The 19644-nt window shown below is 43.6% G+C and overlaps 1 pseudogene; it reads left to right on the forward strand.

Moving 5' to 3' along the window:
- The first annotated feature begins 3608 nt into the window (after positions 1–3608).
- Positions 3609–6668, forward strand: LOC134353943 (uncharacterized; annotated as a pseudogene).
- The last annotated feature ends 12976 nt before the right edge of the window (positions 6669–19644 follow it).

Consider the following 19644-nt stretch of genomic DNA (forward strand, 5'->3'; position numbering starts at 1 on the left):
TAGTTTGGCATATGATCTTGGTGGGATGGGGGGCCTGGAGTATATACGTGCATATTCTGCTTCATTGTATTTTTCTGATATTCTATGTGGCTTTGTGGTCTTGCATGTGCAAGGATTGGGAACCAAGCTGCAGTGCCGGGGTGGGGGGTGGTGTCAGGACTCTTTTATTCCGTGAACGTGTTCTTGTGTGTGACTGTTGGTAATATGTTTTAGCATCTTGACTCCCCAGTAATGCTGTCTCATTTGGCTGTATTCATAACTATTCATGTATGGTTGGCTGACAATTAAATGTGAATTGAACTTCATTAATAAAGGGGTTGAAAAATAATTTGGCTGTGATGAAATGGTGGAGAAGACTTGGTGGGTTAAATGGCCTAAATCTGCTCCTATGTTTTATGGTCTTATGGATATAGCAGGATATACTACAGATTGTTCACAGATATAAGTGGAGAAATGGCAGATGGAATTTAATCCAGGCAAGTGTGAGGTGTTGGAGTTCAAATGCAGAGGTAAGGTATACAACTTAATGTACAGAGGGATCTCAGGGTCCAAATCCATACATCAAACATAGAACTTCACAGCACTGTACAGACTCTTCAGCCAACAATGTTGTGTCAGCCTTTTTACCTGCTCAAAGATCTATATAGCCCATCCCTCCTACATGACCCTCCATTTTTCTATCATCCATGTACCTATATTAGAGGTTCTTAAATGCCCCTAATATTTTTGCATATACTACCACCTCTGACAGGGTGTTTCATGCACCCATCACTCTTTCTGTGTAAAGAACTTAATTCTGATATACCCCTTATACTTTTCTCTAATCACCTGAAGTTTCTGCTCTGGGATAAGGTGTCTGGCTATCAACCCTATCTGTGCATCTTATCATCTCGTACACATCTATCAGGTTATCTTTCATCCTCTTTTGCTCCAAAGAGAAAAGCCCTAGCTTACTCAACTTATTTTCATAAGACATGCCCTCTAGTTCAGGCAGCATCCTAGTAAATCTCCTCTATGCTCTCTCTAAAGCTTCCACATCCTTCCTTTAATGAGGTGACTAGAAGTGAACATAATATTCCTAGTGTGGTTTAACCAGGGTTTTATAGAACTGCAATGTTACTTCTAGTTCTTGAACTCAATCCTCTGACTAATGAAGGCCAACACTCCATACAGGGTATACCTTCTGAAGAACCCTATCAACTTGCATGGCAACTATCAAGGTAAATCCCAAGATTCCTCTTCTAAACACCACCAAGAATCCTGCTTTAACCCTGTATTCTGCCTTAAAATTCAATCTTGCAAAACGAATTACTTCACACTTTTCCGGTTGAACTCCATCTGCCACTTCTCAGCCCAGCTCAGTGTCAATGTCTAGTTTTAACCTTCAACAACCCTTTAAAGTATCCACAACTTTACTCACCATCATGTCACCTGTAAACTTACAAACCCACCCACTCCTTCATCCAAGTCATTAATAAACATCACAAGAGCTGGGATCCCAGAACAGATCCCTATGGAACGACATTCACTAGTCACTGACCTGCAGGTAGAATGCCTTGCTGAACGTGACAATGCAGGCACATAGGGTGGTAAAGAAGGCATTTGGCATGTTTACTTTCATCAATAGGGGAACAGCATATTGGAGAGTCAGGAGGTCATGTTGTGGTTATATAAAACTTTGTGTTGGCTGCACTTGGAGTATTGTTTGTGTTTCTGGTCGCTCCATTCCAGGAAGGATGTGGAAGTTTTTGAGAGAGTTCTGAAGAGGTTTTCCAGATTGATGCTGTGCCTGTCTCAGATGGTATTGGTTGTAAAGAGATGTCAGGTAGACCTGAGTTGTTTTCGTTGGAATGTCAGAGGCTGAAGGGAGACCATTAGAAGTTTATAAAATTCTGAGAGGTGTAGGTAGGTTAGATAATCAGAGTCTTTTTCCCGGGGTGGAATCACAAAAGTTAGAGGGCATAACTTAAAGCTGAGAGAAGGAAAATTTAAAGAGGACTTGCAGGCCAAGGTTTTTGTACAGAAGGTAGTAGATGCCTAGAATGTCTTGCCTGGGGAGGTTGTGGGAGAAGGTAAGATACCGTTGCTCTAAAAGCTTTTAGGCAGGCAGTTGAATATGCAAGGAATGGAAAGAAATAGTTCCTTTGCAGGAAGAAAAAATTAAGTTAAATTCACATCATTCTGGGCGCAGGCATCATGGGCCCAAGGGCCTATTCCTGTGCTGTGTTTCTCATCCAGGCAGTGTATGATGTGCTTCCAAGCCCATCAAACCTGCACACATGGGGCAAGGCAGAGTCATCTGCGTGCCCACTGTGCTCCAAGCGAGGAACCCTGGAGCACATCCTCAGCGGCTGTGCAAGGGCACTTGGTGAGGGACGGTACAGGTGGAGGCATGATCAGGTCCTGAAGACCATCGCTGAAGCTGTCAGCGCAGGAGTTGAGTGGGCGAAGTGGTCCCGACCCTCCAAGCAGACCATTGCCTTTGTCAGAGCTGGGGAGCAGCCAATACCTGCCAAAAGAACATCTGCAGGCATTCTGACCTCTGCAAGGGACTGGCAGCTGTTGGTGGACCTCAAAGTGCAGCTGAAGTTCCCCAACCATATTGCAGCCACCACCCTGTGACCAGACATTGTCCTAGTGTCTGAGTCTACTAAGCAAGTGGTGCTGCTGGAGCTGATAGTCCCATGGGAAGATAGCTTGGAAGAGGCCTTTGAAAGGAAGCTCTCCAAGTACGCAGGACTAGTCAGCAACTGTCAGCAGGCTGGATGGAGAGCAAGGTGTCTCCCAGTGGAGGTTGGTTGTAGGGGATTCATAGCCCGTTCTTTAGTTAGGGCCTTCAGCATTTTGGGCATCGAGGGAGAGAGGAAGAGGAGAGCCATCTGCAGTACCACTGATGTGGCAGAGAGGGCCTCAAGATGGCTGTGGCTCAAAAGAGGGGAGCCATGGAGTCATAAGTAGCTAGCCATCTGGACACAAGCTGGGGTCTGATCAGCCCCGGCTGGGTCACCTGGAGGAGGTTGTATGATGTTGAAAGACCCGAAACACCCGATGATTCCAGGAACATCACTGAAGATGTGTCCAGAAGCATCAATAGATGTATGTACACAACTTACACCCTGAGTTAATCAGTGACAACCAGGAAAGACTGGGTGACAACCAAAAAAAAGAGTGGTGATGACTGGAGAGTCAGTGACAGCCCGGAGAGACGGCAACCAGGGCAGAACGGGCTGGCAACCCAATCTGTGTCCTCTGAGAGGAGGACCCCCACAAAAGCCACAAAGAATCTAAGGAAAAGATACTCCCAGGGGTTCCCGAGAGGGGGGGAGGATGAGCACCCCAGTCGGATGGACACAACGACATCAGGCCCAGGCAATGAACAAACGATGATGAGGAAGCAGTGTGCATGTGGCAAAATCTGCAAGAACAATCGCGGCTTGAAGATCCACCAAACGAGGATGAAGTACTTGGCGGGAGCAGGAGCAGCACAACGCGCAGGTGTCCAACCTGGTGAGACGAAGGAGGGGCCAGGCCCGGAGTCACCCCATAGTGCCCAGAACCCCCAAGTGTTGCAAACTAATCCCTCAAACATGAAGTCTAACAGGAGGCGGATCAAATGGTCTGCAGCTAACATGACTTCACTGTGGAAGCAGTTGATGACGATGTTAACCAAATTCTGGAGGCAACGGCGAAGGGAGGGGTTGATAGGAAGCTGCAATACATGACAACAATTATTGTTAGTATCGCAGCTGAACGGTTCGGAGAAGAGGAGAAGGAAGGCTCCAAAACATCTTACTTGAAGAACCAAAGAGCATTGAGGATCCACAACATCAGGCAGGAGATGAAAGCGCTGAAGTCCCAATATAAGGAGGCAGGAGAAGAGGAGCGCATTGGCTTGGCCCAGCTGATGTGCATACTACGAAAGAAGATCAGGGTCCTCCACCTGGCAGAGTGGCATCGTAGGCGGCGGCATGAAAGGGCTCGAAAACGTGCTGCCTTTATCGCCAACCCCTTCAAGTTCACCAAGGAGTTGCTGGGGGAGAAGCGCAGTGGGAAACTGGCCTGTTCGCAGGAAGACATAGACCAACATCTGAAGAAGATATATAATGATCCTGAAAAAGAGCAGGAGTTGGGAGAGTGTGATAAGGGTCTCGGCCTGAAACGTCAACTGCACTTCTTCCTAGAGATGCTGCCTGGCCTGCTGCGTTCACCAGCAACTTTTATGTTGGGAGAGTGCGACATCCTAATAGACCCACCTGAACCGGATGTGCAGTTGGACATGTCAAAGCTGCAACTAAAGGAAGTCAGAGAGGTCGTCCGCAAAGCAAGGGCAAGCTCGGCTCCAGGACCAAGCAACACCTCGTACAAAGTGTACAAGAACTGCCCCAAACTCCTGCTGCGTCTGTGGAAGATCCTGAGAATCTTCTGGAGAAGGGGGAAAAATCCCAGAACAGTGGAGAGTGGCTGAAGGGGTGTGGATCCCGAAGGAGGAAAATGCCACCCAGATAGATCAGTTTTGCATCATCTCCCTGCTGTGTGTCGAGGCGAAGATCTTCTTCAGTGCAGTTTCTAACCTGCTGTGCACCTACCTAGCAAAGAACACCTATATTAATACATCAGTCCAGAAGGGTGGCATTTTAGGGATGCTGGGCTGTCTGGAGCACATCGGTGTGGTGACACAGCTCATCAGGGAGGCCAGAGAGAACAAGGGCAACCTGTCAGTGTTGTGGCTCGACCTGGCAAATGCATGTGGCTCCATTCTGCACAAGCTGGTGCAGCTCACACTGACCAAGTATCACGTCCCCAGCAGAATCAGAGACCTTATCGCTGATTATTACAGCAACTTCAGGATGAGGGTCTCTTCAGGAGCAATTACATCAACCTGTCACAATTTGGAGGTCGGCATCATCACAGAGTGCACTATCTCAGTGACACTGTTCTCCCTAGCCATGAACATGCTCACTAAGTCTGCTGAACCAGAGTCCAGAGGGCCCAGAATGAATTCCGCTCAACGGCAACCACCTATCAGGGCATTCATGGATGACCTCACAGTCACCACAGAATCAGTCCCAGGCTGCCGGAGGATTCTGCAAGGGCTCAAAAAGCTGGTGGAGTGGGCCCGGATGCGTTTCAAACCTGCCAAATCAAGATCGATGGTGCTGAGGAAAGGGAAGGTGGAGAACAAGTTCCGGTTCAGCATCGCAGGCACAGCCATCCCAACCATCACAGAAAAGCCAGTCAAGAGCTTAGGCAAAGTTTTTGACAGCTCTTTAAGGGACACAACATCCATTCAGACAACCTGCACTGAGTTGGAGGGCTGGCTGAAATCTGTGGACAAGTCTGGCCTACCTGGGAAGTTTAAAGCCTGGGTGTATCAGCATGGCATTCTTCCCAGAATCCTGTGGCCCCTCCTTGTCTATGCAGTTCCGATCTCAACAGTCGAAACCTTAGAGAGGAGGGTTAGCAACCACCTCAGGAGATGGCTGGGGCTGCCAAAGAGCCTGAGCAGCATCGCACTCTATGGACACCACAACAAACTGCAACTGCTGTTCAAATCCTTGGAGGAAGAATTCAAGGTAACAAGAGCCAGAGAAGTGCTACAGTGTAGGGACTCAAAGGTGGCTAGAGCAGGGATCCAAGTAAGTACTGGCAGGAAGTGGAGGGCAGAGGAAGCTGTTCAGGAGGCAGAGGCGAGGCTGCGTCACAGGAGGCTGGTGGGAGTGGTCACACAAGGCCGAGCTGGGCTAGGATCCTTTCCAACTCCCCAAATGGACACCAGAGGGAAGGAAAGATGTCGCCTAGTTCAGGAGGAGGTGAGAGCAGTAGTGGAGGAAATGAGAGCCTGCAAGGTGGTGGGAATGAAGCAACAGGGAGCTTGGACAAGATGGGAGAATGCGGTTGAGAGGAAAGTGACCTGAGCTGATCTTTGGAAAGCCGAACCACACCGCATCCAATTTCTCATCCAGGCAGTGTACCATGTGCTTCCAAGCCCATCAAACCTGCACACATGGGGCAAGGCAGAGTCATCTGCGTGCCCACTGTGCTCCAAGCGAGGAACCCTGAAGCACATCCTCAGTGGCTGTGCAAGGGCACTTGGTGAGGGACGGTACAGGTGGAGGCATGATCAGGTCCTGAAGACCATCGCTGAAGCCGTCAGCGCAGGAGTTGAGTGGGCGAAGCGGTCCCGACCCTCCAAGCAGACCATTGCCTTTGTCAGAGCTGGGGAGCAGCCAATACCTACCAAAAGAACATCTGCAGGCATTCTGACCTCTGCAAGGGACTGGCAGCTGTTGGTGGACCTCGAAGGGCAGCTGAAGTTCCCCAACCATATCGCAGCCACCACCCTGTGACTAGACATTGTCCTAGTGTCCTAGTCTACTAAGCAAGTGGTGCTGCTGGAGCTGATAGTCCAATGGGAAGATAGCTTGGAGGAGGCCTTTGAAAGGAAGCTCTCCAAGTACGCAGGACTGGTCAGCAATTGTCAGCAGGCTGGATGGACAGCGAGGTATCTCCCAGTGGATGTTGGTTGTAGGGGAATCATAGCCCGTTCTTTAGTTAGGGCCTTCAGCATTTTGGGCATCGAGGGAGAGAGGAAGAGGGGAACCATCCGCAGTACCACCGATGCGGCAGAGAGGGCCTCAAGATGGCTGTGGCTCAAAAGAGGGGAGCCATGGAGTCATAAGTAGCTAGCCATCTGGACACAAGCTGGGGTCTGATCAGCCCCGGCTGGGTCACCTGGAGGAGGCTGTATGATGTTGAAAGACCTGAAACAGCCGATGATTCCAGGAACATCACTGAAGATGTGTCCAGAAGCATCAATAGATGTATGTACACAGGTTATATGTTCTCCAGTGCCCTCTTCTCCACTGACTCCTGTCATGGAGACATAGAGTACTACACCTCAGAAACAGGCCCTTCTGCTCATCTAGTCCATGACAACTTGATTTTCTGTGTAGTCCCATCTACCTGCAACCAGAGCATATCCCTCCAAACCTTCCCATCCATGTACCTATCCAAACTTCCTTTAAGTCTTATTGTTGAACCCACATCTAACACTTCCACTGCTAGCTTGTTCCACACTTGAATCTTCCTTCTCCCACCCACCCCCCAGATTCCCTTAAAATACTTCACCTTTCACTCTTAACCTATGACCTGTAGTTTGAGTCTCACCCAACCTGAGGGGGGAAAAAAGGTCTTCTCCTTTGACAACTATTCAGCACCTATCCTATCCATGTTCATTTCTCCTCCATCTGAATACAATTCTCCCACTTGCTAAGCTCTGACCTCTTACAAAATCCTTGAGTCTGATAAGTCTAGTTTTAGCTTGTCTTTGTATGTGGTTTGCTTTTTACACATTAACGGAACATAAAGTATTTCTCTAAACATCCTGAATACATTGGAAGATATTTCAATTTGTTCAGGTGAGTTTAGATCTTCATTTGGCTCAGCGAGAAAGTATTTGCACTGAAATTCTGTTCTCATATCATGCAATAAAGACAAGGAACATATAATTTATCATAACTTGTCATTCAGCATGCTGAAACTGGTGAAATGGTACAGATCAATCAAAGCAGTTGGGATGCAAAAATAATACACTTCCTCATAGGACCAAAAGTTATTGGTGATCAGATAGAAGCATCAGTGAAAAAGAAGTGAAGTGCTAATCTTGTTTCAAATGTTTATATCATCTCTCATTCAAATTCCATGGAGGTATCAGAGAACTCTGAGAGAAAGAAATATTTTTTGTACTGATACATTTGTTTAAATATCTGCAAATAAAAATAACATTTGCAATCATCTTTCTCAGCACATTTACATAAAAATCTAATTTAGTAGCAATAATTTACTATTCTGAAATACAGCGCTTTACAGACCTCTTCTAGTCTAGACTACAGTTCATGTTTAAATTATTATGCTGCTTTTGAAAGAAAATGACACACACATCAGCATTTAATAAGAATTGTAAATGCTCCCTCTGCAATGGAAATCGTAGAGCAGCGCTGACCTGCCAAATAGGATTAGTGTCAACTGTGGATTAATTGATAGCATTCTCTCAACTCTGGATTAAAAGGTTTTAGATTTAAGTTTCACTCCAGGGTTTTTGCAGAAATACTTTGGTTGACATTCCAGTCTAGAAATGAGCAATTTCAAACTGTAATAAGATGATGGTGAGTTTATGGACTTTGTGGGATTCTTGCATCGTGAATCTTGTATTATCAACAATTTTTGTGCATGAGTGGAAGTAATGCAAAATGGCTTCTTAAGCAGTGCAGCAGATGTTTTAGTGTGTTTCATTCAAGGTTTGAAAATACTGCATGAAAATATTATAAATAGCAATGAGGTTGAAGAAGAATAACCCAGGATAATTCCAGGCATTCAGTGTTACTTTTCTTTTGTGATATTTTTGGCTTTTCTCTGGAGCTGTACACCAGCATGGGTTACCCAGCCTGCACTGAAGTTCATTGATTTGTCTTTTCAGCTTCTGTCAATTGGTAACTGGTTATTTCAGTTTGTAAGTATCAATGGTTCTTTGGATTCTTCTGACAGATTCATTAAAATCACAGACTGAATATGTGAAAAGCACAGAATGTTGCAAGTGATATTGCAGGAAGGAGAGTACAAGATTAATGCTGAAATCAGTAACCAGATGGACTATTTCAAACTTTTTTTGCAGTTTTGCGAGGTTTCTGAACACTGTAAATATGGTTGAAGGGTAATGGAGAATGGTAGTCTGTGGAATCCCAGAGGAGAGTATTCAAAAGAGGTTGCTTGGTGACAGGAACTGAATTTCAAGCAAGCACTTAATGTGAATGGCAACAGCAGTCAGGGAGCCACAGAATTTGCAATTCTCTTCTGTGATGGCTCAGACTGCTACTATATTTGGATCTGCTTTGTGACAAATTTGTAAAAAGGGAAGAACAGCCGAAGGGAAGAAGTTATTGTGGTAGCACAGAATATTGAGCTAATGAGTGCAGATGCAAGGACTCACCTTGCCAAAATGTTGGCACCCAGGGCTATCTGTCTAAAATTTCTTTCAAAGGAACATCACGGCAAACTCAAGTATTACAAAGCTTATTGGGAAGAATAAGACATAGAGTAAAGACATGGTGGCCCAAGTCCAGGTTACTCATGTTAAATCTGAATTCCACAAAGTCTTTCCATATGTCACATCCCAATGAAAGAAAGAAGCACGTGTTGGTGGAAACTAACACTGGTATTGCTGCGTTACTTACTGTATGTGTGTGCAGAATTTTGAACAGCGCTGCTTATATGGTATAGCAGAGGAAAGGGGATTTTCTGCATTCCGTCATATCTAAACAGGTGAGAGAAATGGGTGAATTTGGATTGAAAAGTGGTAAAATTAAAGCAAAGCTTCCTGCTTTGTTTCATCTAAGCATTTAATTTGATAGGCTGCAACTGGTTATCAAAGATAAAACTAAATTGGAGAGAGATCAACAGTATGAAGGAACTATTTCTATCAACTGTACTTGACAAGTTATACTTGGAATCATTATGGTATGGAAGCCAAGCCTCACCTGAATGAGAGTACTACATCTTAGTTCTTCAAGGCATGTCTTCTGCCTTACAGAATGCAGGAGAAAGACTGAATATGAGCTGAGCAGAGCAGAGGAAGCAGATGTCATTGAACTGATTAAGCAGCAATTGTTCCTGTAATAAAGATAGATAAGCCTAGAATATCATGTGGTTTTTACATTTCTTATTCAAGAAAGTTTTGAGCGTATTTTCAAATCTTTTTAGGAGATGAGTGTTTGCCATGCAAATAATGGTGTCCAGTGGGGCAAGCTGAGTAGAATTAGGAACCCGCACTGCCACTAGGATCTCTGGAGATTATCAGATAACAATCAACAAAGAAACAAAGAAAGACAGATGCACTTTAAATCTGATCATGTTTTTTTTTGTTCAACTCAGGAGAACATAGATCTATACAACCTTTGAAATGTTACGTGCTCACTAGCAAATCAAGGTAGATATAGTTTCAAGAGATTCTTAATGATAAGTATTTATTTTAGCAGTTCTGATAGAAAGGATTTCCACTTGTGTATAACATCATCTCCAGGCTTTCCCCAGAAGATAGCGCATAACTTTTTTTAAGGTCTACCAGCCCTCATTCTATCCTGAAATCTGGAAAGGAAAAAAATGCAGGAAAATAAAGGATTTCTAAATGCTGTTCTTCATCAGTTCAAATAAAAAGGAAAGTGAAAAAGCAAAGCATACTTTTGCTTCAGCAGACTAAAACCATAGACTCATGGTCTACCAAACAATCATGATACTTGCCCTCCAATATGCTTCTGAGATCTGCTTTACCTACAATAGCCACTTCAAATCACTGGCAGTATCCAGCAATGCTGCCTCTTCAAAGTCTCCCTATATCACTGGAAAGATAAGTGCGCTAGTTTCAGTGTGACATCCTCAGGCAACATTCCCAGCACTGAGGCCTTCGTTATACTCAGCTGGCCCCATTATTTGTGTGCCAATACTAATTTTCTAAGAATGTGCAAGGATGTGCTCAAAACTTCGTTGTAAAAGATGCAGAAACTTCATGATTTTCAAGCCCTTGACTACTCACATGAAGGAGGAATATTCCTGCTGTTTTTGATAACCTCAGATCTGAAGAACAGAGAAGCCCAGCAGAAATGATAGAAAAAGCACACCACTGTACAAAGTAATCTCTCTACCTACCCTGTCAGGCACCTCCTGCCCTGTCTGCAGAGGTGTTGTCTTGGTGAGAACTGGAGTGGAATCAAATCATCTTAATCTCAGGGGACTGTCTAAGAAGTATATATTGCCTGTCTCAAGCTTTGTCTGACTACACTATAGGAGTAATACTGAAAGATCTAACTCAACAGATTTGTAGGCCTCTTTATGACTTCACTACTACTGCAGGCATTTCTGGTCATCTTTAAGCATTGCATTGGGACATATTGCTGAATCACAGGACAACATGGAAGTGGACTAGGAAGTGAGAAACTGCATTCTGAGAAGGAGCTGAAGCTGAATTCACAGTTTTTTCTTTGTTATGCTCTTTTGTGTCAACTACCATTGTCCTGTGTTGCATTAGAGTGTCACAGCAGATGGAAAAAATACATAAGATTGCCACTCTTTCTAATCAAAAACCTAGTAACCTTCACTTTACATACTGTATACCCAATAACTTGGCCTTCAGAGCTGCTGGTGGCAGTGAATTCCAGATTCACCACCCTTTGCCAAATGAAATTCCTCATCATCTCTGTTCTAAAAGGATGTGCCATTATTCTGAGGCTGTGCCCTCTAGTCCTAGACTCTTCTGCTACTGGAAACTTCCTCTCCACTTCCATTCTATCCAGGCCTTTCAATATTTAGTAGGGTTCAAGAGATTACAATCCCACCCTCATCCTTCTAAACTGCATCAAATACAGGCCTGAAGCCATCAAAAACTCTTCATCATTTAAACCTTGTTCATTCTCCTCTGCTGCTCTGGACTCTAATAAAAAGCCAGCACATCCTGCCTTAGATATGGGGCCCATATTGTTCACAATTCTCCAGATGTGCTCTGATCAACTAAAGCCTCAGCTGGCCTCAGCATTATACCTTTGCTTTAACACTTAAGTCCTCTTAAGTACAGTATTTGCCTTCCTTTCTACCAACTCAAACTGCAAGTTAACTTGTAGCGAATCCTGCACTTGGACTCCCAAGTCCCTTTGCATCTCCAATTTCTGAGTTCTCTCCTCATTTAGAACATATTTTATGCCTTTATTCCATCTAACAAAGGTGCATGACCATACACTTCCCTATGCTGTATACCATCTGCCACTTTTTGTACATTCTCCCAACCTAACCAAGTCCTTCTGCAAACTCCCTACTTCCTCAACAATACCTGCCCCTCCAAGTATCTTTGTATCAATTACAAACTTGGCCACAAAGCCATCATTTCCATAATCTAGAACATTAAAATTTAATGTGTGAAGTAGAAGGCCCAACATTGACCACTGTGGAACACTACAGACACTAGCAGCCAACCAGAAAAGACCTCCTTTATTCTCAAACTTTGTCTTCTACCAGTCAGCCAATATTCTATCCATGCCTGACCCTTTCCTGTAATATCATGGGCTCCTTTCTTGTTTAGCAGCCTCATTTATAGCACCTTGTCAAAGGCCTTCTGAAAATCCAAGTAAACAACAACCACTAACTCTTCTTTATCTATCCTGCTTGTTACATCCTTAAGGAATTCCAACAGATTTTTCAGGCATGATGTTCTCTTAAGGAAACCAAACTTCTGCCAATTTTATCATGTGCTTCTAAAGACCCTGAAATACCATCCTTAATCATCGACTCTAAAAACTTACCAACCACTGAAGTCAGGCCAATCAGCTTAAAATTTCCAATCTTTAGCCTACCCCCTTCTTAAAGAGTGGATATTTGCTATTTTCCAGTCCTCTGGAACCATTCCTGACTCCAGTGAATCCTGAAAGATTAATATTAATGCCTCCACAATCCTTTCAGCTACCTCTTTCAGAACTGTGGGGTGAAGTCCATCAAGACAAGATGACGTACTCACCGATCGACCCTTCAGCCTTCCAATCACCTTCTCATCAGTAATAGCAACTACACTGTCTTCTACTCCCTGACTCTGTCAAATGTCTGGCATGTGTTGTTAATGTCTTCTATAGTGAAAACTAATACAAAATACTTATTCAGTCTATGCGGCATTTCTTTGCTTCCCATTGGTACTTCTCCAGTATCATTTTCCAGTGGTCTGATATCCATTTTTGCCTCTCTTTTACTCATAATATATTTGAAGAAGGATCCACCACAACTTCTTACTACAAATTTGATTTCATTTTTTTACCAACAGAGGCAACCCATCCCTTCCTGCTCACCTACCTGTCTTTTCAATAAGAAGTGTACTTTTTGATGTGTATCTCCCAGGCATGATCTTCACTGAACCACGACTCAGTGGTGCCTCCAGTGTCATATCTGCCAATTTCTAACTGCACTATAAGCTCATCCAGCTAGTTTCCTCATATGTCTGCAACTCTTATACGAGTCATGGTTTCACAGAAAGTCTATCACACAGGAGGATCCCATTTAGCTCGGCCTATTCACATCATTTACCTCCAGGATCGCTGTGTCACAATGTTAAAAGTACTCTTTAAAACTATGGCAAGAATTTCACAATTTCCATAAATCACAAGCCTCAACAGAATTTTTGCCCAAATATTACTTTGTATAACGAGTGTTCATTCTGAAACAATTGCTGAAGGACATCCATGTCTGTTTTCTGTGGTGACCTAGATTAGTGATACAGTTGGATGTTACTGTGAAGAAAGTCACAAGAATCGAACAGCTGTTCTCCTCAATCAGGGCCAAATGAACTTATCATTACTCAAGTCACATAGAAATCCAGTGAAGATTGGATGCTTAGGTAGTCTCAAAAGAAGTCCAAGATGGATTACCCACTTAGAATTTTTTTTTGATGGCTGCAATCATTTTAGCCTTGTTATTTGAGCTCATTGAGAATGGGTATTCTCTCTTGATGTGCCAAACCTACAGGATCTAGAACACAGAACAGTATAGCCCAGAAACAGGCCCAGTGCTGTGCTTAACCAATTAAATTAGTAATCAAATGACCAATGAAACTGATCTTTTCTGCCTACACAACGCCCATAACCATCCATTTTCCTCACTTTCATGTGCCTGTCTAAACGTCTCCTAAAAGTCTCCAATGTTTCTTCCTCTATTACCACCCCAGCAGTGCATTCCAAGCACTCACCATTCCTTTGTAAAAATCTTGCCCCTCACATCTCCTTTGAAATAACCCTCTCTCACCTTAAATGCATGCCCCCTGGTATTGGACATTTCAGCCCTTGGAAAAAGATATTGCCTGTCTCTCATAATCTTTTAATCTTATAAAGCTCTATTGGATCTCCAGCCAGCCTCAGCTACTCTAGAGAAAACAACACGAGTTTGTCTCACCTCTCGTTATAGCACATGCCCTTTAATCCATGCATCATCTTGGTAAACCTCTCCTGCACCCTCTATAAAGCGTTGATATTCTTCCTACAATGAGCTGATCAGAAAAGTATGCAATAATCTAGATGTGACTAACTAGAGCTTTTTATAAAGCTGCAACATAACTTCCTGACTTTTGAACTCAGTGCCTTGACTAATAAAGCATGCCGTTTGCCTTCTTAACCACTCCATCAACCTGTGCAGCGACCTTCTGGGAGCTATGAACTTGGACCTCAAGATCCCTCTGCTAGTCAACACTGTTAAGATTCTTGCCCTTAACAGTGTATTGTCTCTTTACATTTGACCTACCAAGGTGCAACACTTCACATTTGGCCTGGTTAAACTCCATCTGCCATTTCTCTGCTCATATCTGCAACTGATCTATATCATGCAGTATTATTTGTCAATCATTTATGCTATCCTCAACACCACTCACCTTGTATCATCTGCAAACTTACTAAGTGACCCATGTATATTTTCATCCAGATCACTCATGCACATCACAAACAGCTGAGGTCCAAGTATAGATCCCTGTGAAGCTGAACTAAACACAGTCCTCCAGCTAGAAAAGGCCTCTTCAACTACCATACTCTGTCTTCTATGGGAAAGTGAGTTCTGAATCCAAACAGCCAATTCACCATTGATCCCATGCATCTTAATCTTCCAGATGAATCTCCCATGAGGACCTTGTCAAAGGCCTTACTAGAATCCATGTAGAGAACATTCACAGGTCTACATTCATTAATCACCCTTGTCAACTCATCAAGTTACTAAGACACAACTTGCCCTGCACAAAACCATGCTGGCTCTCTCTAATTAGGCCATGGTTTTCCAAATGTTCATAAATCCTATCCCCAAGAATTTTCTTCAGTAGAGATCTCTTCAAGTCTTTCCCTACCATCGGTTTATAGTTTCCAGCATTATCCCTGGTTCCTTTGTTGAATAATGGAACATTAGCTACTTGAAAATCCTCTGTGACTTCATCTGTGGCTAGAGAGGACACAAAGTTATTGGTCAAAGCCCCAGGAATCTTTTCACTTGCCTCTCCCAATAACCTGACGTATATCCCACCAGGTCCGGGGGACATCCACCTTAATGCTTTGTTAGAGACCCAACACTACCTCCTCCTTTACTTCAAAATGCTGTAGTATATTAGTATGCTCCGCACTTGTCTCCCTATCCTTCACATCCTTCTCCCTGGTAAATACTGATGTAAAGTCCTGATTAAGAGCCTCATCCACATCCTTCACATCCAAGAAAATGGTCACCCCTTTATCCATGGGTGGTTCCACTCTCTCTCTAGTTTTCCTCTTCCACCTGATATATGTATAAAGTGCCTTGGGATGCACCTTCATCCTACTTGCCAAGGACTTTTCAGGAACCCTTCCAGCTTTCCTAATTGCCTTCTCGAGTTCTTTTCTGTCTTTGTAATTCTCCAGGACTTGGTGTGATTCTAGCTTCTTAAGCTTTACATTCATTTCATTTTCCTCCTTGATTAAATTCATCACCTCCCTCAACATTCAAGGTTCTGTTACCTTGTCATCCTTGTCCTTCCTTCTGACTGCAACATTCCTGCTCTTTACACTGTGTAGTTGGTTTTTAAACACCTTCCACATGTTGGATGTGGACTTGCCCAAAAGCAGATGTTCCCAATGAACTCTCTCTAGTTCCTGCTCAATGCTCTTATAATATGCCCTTTCCCAGTTGAATACTCTCCTGCAAGGTCACTGCTTATCCTTATCTATCTTAGAACTTAAGGTAGCTATAAGGAGATGTGGTCACTGTTCCATAATTGATCACTCTCTGAAAGATTGGTCACCCAGCCCAACACCAGCTCCAGTACAGCTCCTTCTCTTGTTGGACTATCTATATATTGATTTAAGAAACCCTCCAGGATGCTCCTAATAAACTTTACCCTATCTACACTACTTGCACTAAGAAGGTCCTAGTTTATACAAGTGAAGTTGATGTCTCCCATAACAACAACCCTATTTTTTCACACCTTACTTTAATCTGGTTGCATATCTGGTCCTCAATGGCCCGGTGGCTATTGTGGATCGGTTGTACAATCCCATCAGAATGATTGCACTCTTTCTATTTTTGAGTTCTACCCATATAGTCTCAGTGGACGAGTCTTCCATTCTGTCCCCTCTGAATGCAGCTGTGATATAGTCCCTGATTAGTAGTGCAATTCCCATCCTTTTCTTTTCACTCCCTCACTATTTTTACTAAAACATCAAAAACCCTGGGACATTAAACTCCCTTTCCTGTTCCTCTCTCAACCAAGTCTCTGTAATAACTACAACATCATATTTCCATGCAGTGATCCATGTTCTTAAGTTCATCACCTTTACCAATAATGCTCCTAACATTAAAATATACATAAGAAGGTTCACCAGATTGATTCCTGGGATGGCAGGACTTTCATATGAAGAAAGACTGGATGAACTGGGCTTGTACTCGTTGGAATTTAGAAGATTGAGGGGGGATCTGATTGAAACGTATAAAATCCTAAAGAGATTGGACAGGCTAGATGCAGGAAGATTGTTCCCAATGTTGGGGAAGTCCAGAACGAGGGGCCACAGTTTGAGGATAGAGGGGAAGCCTTTTAGGACCGAGATTAGGAAAAACTTCTTCACACAGAGAGTGGTGAATCTGTGGAATTCTCTGCCACAGGAAACAGTTGAGGCCAGTTCATTGGCTATATTTAAGAGGGAGTTAGATATGGCCCTTGTGGCTACGGGGGTCAGGGGGTATGGAGGGAAGGCTGGGGTGGGGTTCTGAGTTGGATGATCAGCCATGATCATAATAAATGGCGGTGCAGGCTCGAAGGGCCGAATGGCCTACTCCTGCACCTATTTTCTATGTTTCTATGTTTCTATAATTCAAACCATATATTCTAGCACATCTATTATTTTGCACCTGCCTGTTTTTACTGGCCCTGACAGTACATTCCTCTGCATCTCTCCACTTTCTGACCTGGTGCTCTGGTTCCTATCCCCCTGCCAAACTAGGTTAAATCGTCCCAAGTAGCACTAACTAACCTTCTGTCCAGGATTTGGTTCCCCTCCCATTTAGATGCACTGAATTTAGATGAAGCAAATTCATTGGCACTGAATTTTTGCCACATTCCTAAGGAGGAATATATTCAGCCTCACCACTTACACTCAAAGCGATATTCCAGACTGCTACCTGCCCTATCTACCAAAGACTTTGAGGCTGAATGTTTACACTGGACCCATTTCATTTCTGGTTTGTCTGGATGGCAGTTTGATAGCTGCAGAGTTACTGGTGAGCAGAATTCATTTGCTAATATCTGCACAGGCAAAACAGAAGGAATTACATAGCATCAGAACTTGAGATTGTTGCTTTGCAGTTGACAATTGTGTTTTTTGACAGAACATCACTGAGGGAATTTGGTTATTGGAATGCATTGTTATTTTAATTTTTTATTCATTTGGTTAAATATACAAGATAAAGTATCATTAAGATCAGAAGAAAAATGTAATAATATATTGTATTCATCTGCCTAGACAGATGAGTATTTGCTAGAACCAGAATTTTCCACATCCTCTGCTGAAAGAGGATAAATCTTAAAATGAGATGCTACCATCTGCTGGTGATTTTTCAGCTAAGCTTCATTATTCACAACAGTCAGGAATGGCTTTGGAACCTATTATGATTGGTATCCTCTGGTTGTTTGTGAAAGAAAAGTTCTTGCAAAGAGCAGCATGTTGTCTTGATGTTATTTTTACTCAGTGTCTAAATAGACTGAGCAGTGAAGTCTAAACTTTCTATCAAATGTTCTCTTTAGTAACTTATCTCAATAAAACGGGGATTTGGCATAGTAACACCTGTAGAAACCATGCCTTAAAGTTCTGGAAGTCTATTTTTAGGCCATTGTGGCCCAAATGACTTATTGCAGTCACAGGTATTTAACCCATGATGGGAAAGTGTGCTAAAATGGCAATGTGTAGTGAGCCAACAGTGCAAGTGCTCTGCACTGAAAAATTCCTTTGAGTATCAGATCCAGTTTGGGTGGAACAGAAAAGGCCTTGTACACCTTGCACAAAACAAGAAGGATTAGGTAGTTTTCTGGTGTGGGCGCATTGATCAGAGTGTGAAGGATATGTTGGAGGAGTTTAAAATGCCAGGAACTCAGTTTCACCATGATTGTGCTACAAGAGCTGGTGGGAAGAGATTCATGGTGATAGACCTTTGGGTGGGGAAAATTGGGTCATGATTGTTTAGTAGAGATAGGTGGTGATTGCAAACAGATTGTTGTACAGTGGTTGGGAATGCAAAATAAATCTGCAACATAGAATAATCACAAAATTTAACGGAGAAGAAGTTTGTGAATGGTTCTGATACCAAACATCACAGTTTTAGGGACAGATAACAGGCTGAAGTAGACTAGAAGTCTCATCTAAGCATCTGAAGGACATGTAGCACCCTAAAACAATTTACTAAATCCCTCTCAGCAGAAATTTTAACATGCACAAAATTCAGAAGTCCATGTGTGCTGGAATCGGCCTTGTATTCTTGTGTGTTGTGCATCAAGAGGAGCAACTCAAATGGATTGAAGTCTGGAGGGGTATAGAGGGACATGAGGATTGAGTCAGGCAATTGGTGGAGTTATGGCTGTCTACAGATGGCCAGTTGGGTCATAAACAGAGCATTTTGTCATTTGCTGATGATAACAGTCAGGAGACTCTCTGCAAAGGGTATCTAGAGAACATAAAGGAAATCTACCCCCTAATTCTGAACTTCTGAACTTCAAGATCTTAAAGCTAGTTAAGCAACACAGACAAAATGCTGGAGGAACTCAGCAAGCCAGGCAGCATCTATGGAAAAGTGTACAGTCAAAGTTTCAGGGTGAGACCCTTCGGCAGGATTGGAGAAAAAGAAGTTGATTGGTGAAAGAGAAACAGGGCTGGAGAAGGGGGAGTCTGATAGAAGAGGACAGAAGACCATGAAAGAAAGAAAAGGGGGAAGAGCACCAGAGGAAGGCGATGGACTGGCAAGGAGATAAGGTGAGAGAAGCCAAAGGGGATGGGGAATGGTGAAGGAGAGGCGGGTGGCGTTACCATGGCCTTCTCTACTGTCGTGATGAGGCCACACTTAGTTGGAGGAACAACATTGTATATTACATCTGGGTAGCCTCCAACCTGATGGCATAAACATTGATTTCACAAACTTCTGGTAATGCCCCCCTCCCCCAACTTCACCATTCCCCATCCCCTTTCCCCTCTCTCACCTTATTTCCTTGCCAGCCCATCACCACCCTCTGGTGCTCCTTCCCCCTTTTCTTTCTTCCATGGCCTTCTGAGCTCTCCTATCAGACTCCCCCTTCTCCAGCCCTGTAGCTCTTTCACCGATCAACTTCCCAGCTCCTTACTTCATCCCTCCCCTTCCTGGTTTCACCTTTCACCTTGTGTTTCTCTCTCTCCTCCCCCCACCTTTTAAATCTACTCCTCATCCTTTTATTCTCCAGTCCGGCTGAAGGGTCTTGGCCCGAAACATCGACTGTACTCTTTTCCATAGATGCTGCCTGGCTTGCTGAGTGCAAAGAGGTCTCACATGGACTGCAAAGGTTTGCCTCTCCAAGTGTCCTGTGTTATATCCAGACTAAGCATG

This window comes from Mobula hypostoma, chromosome 1 (genome assembly GCF_963921235.1).
Source record: "Mobula hypostoma chromosome 1, sMobHyp1.1, whole genome shotgun sequence".
Classification (NCBI taxonomy): domain Eukaryota; kingdom Metazoa; phylum Chordata; class Chondrichthyes; order Myliobatiformes; family Myliobatidae; genus Mobula; species Mobula hypostoma.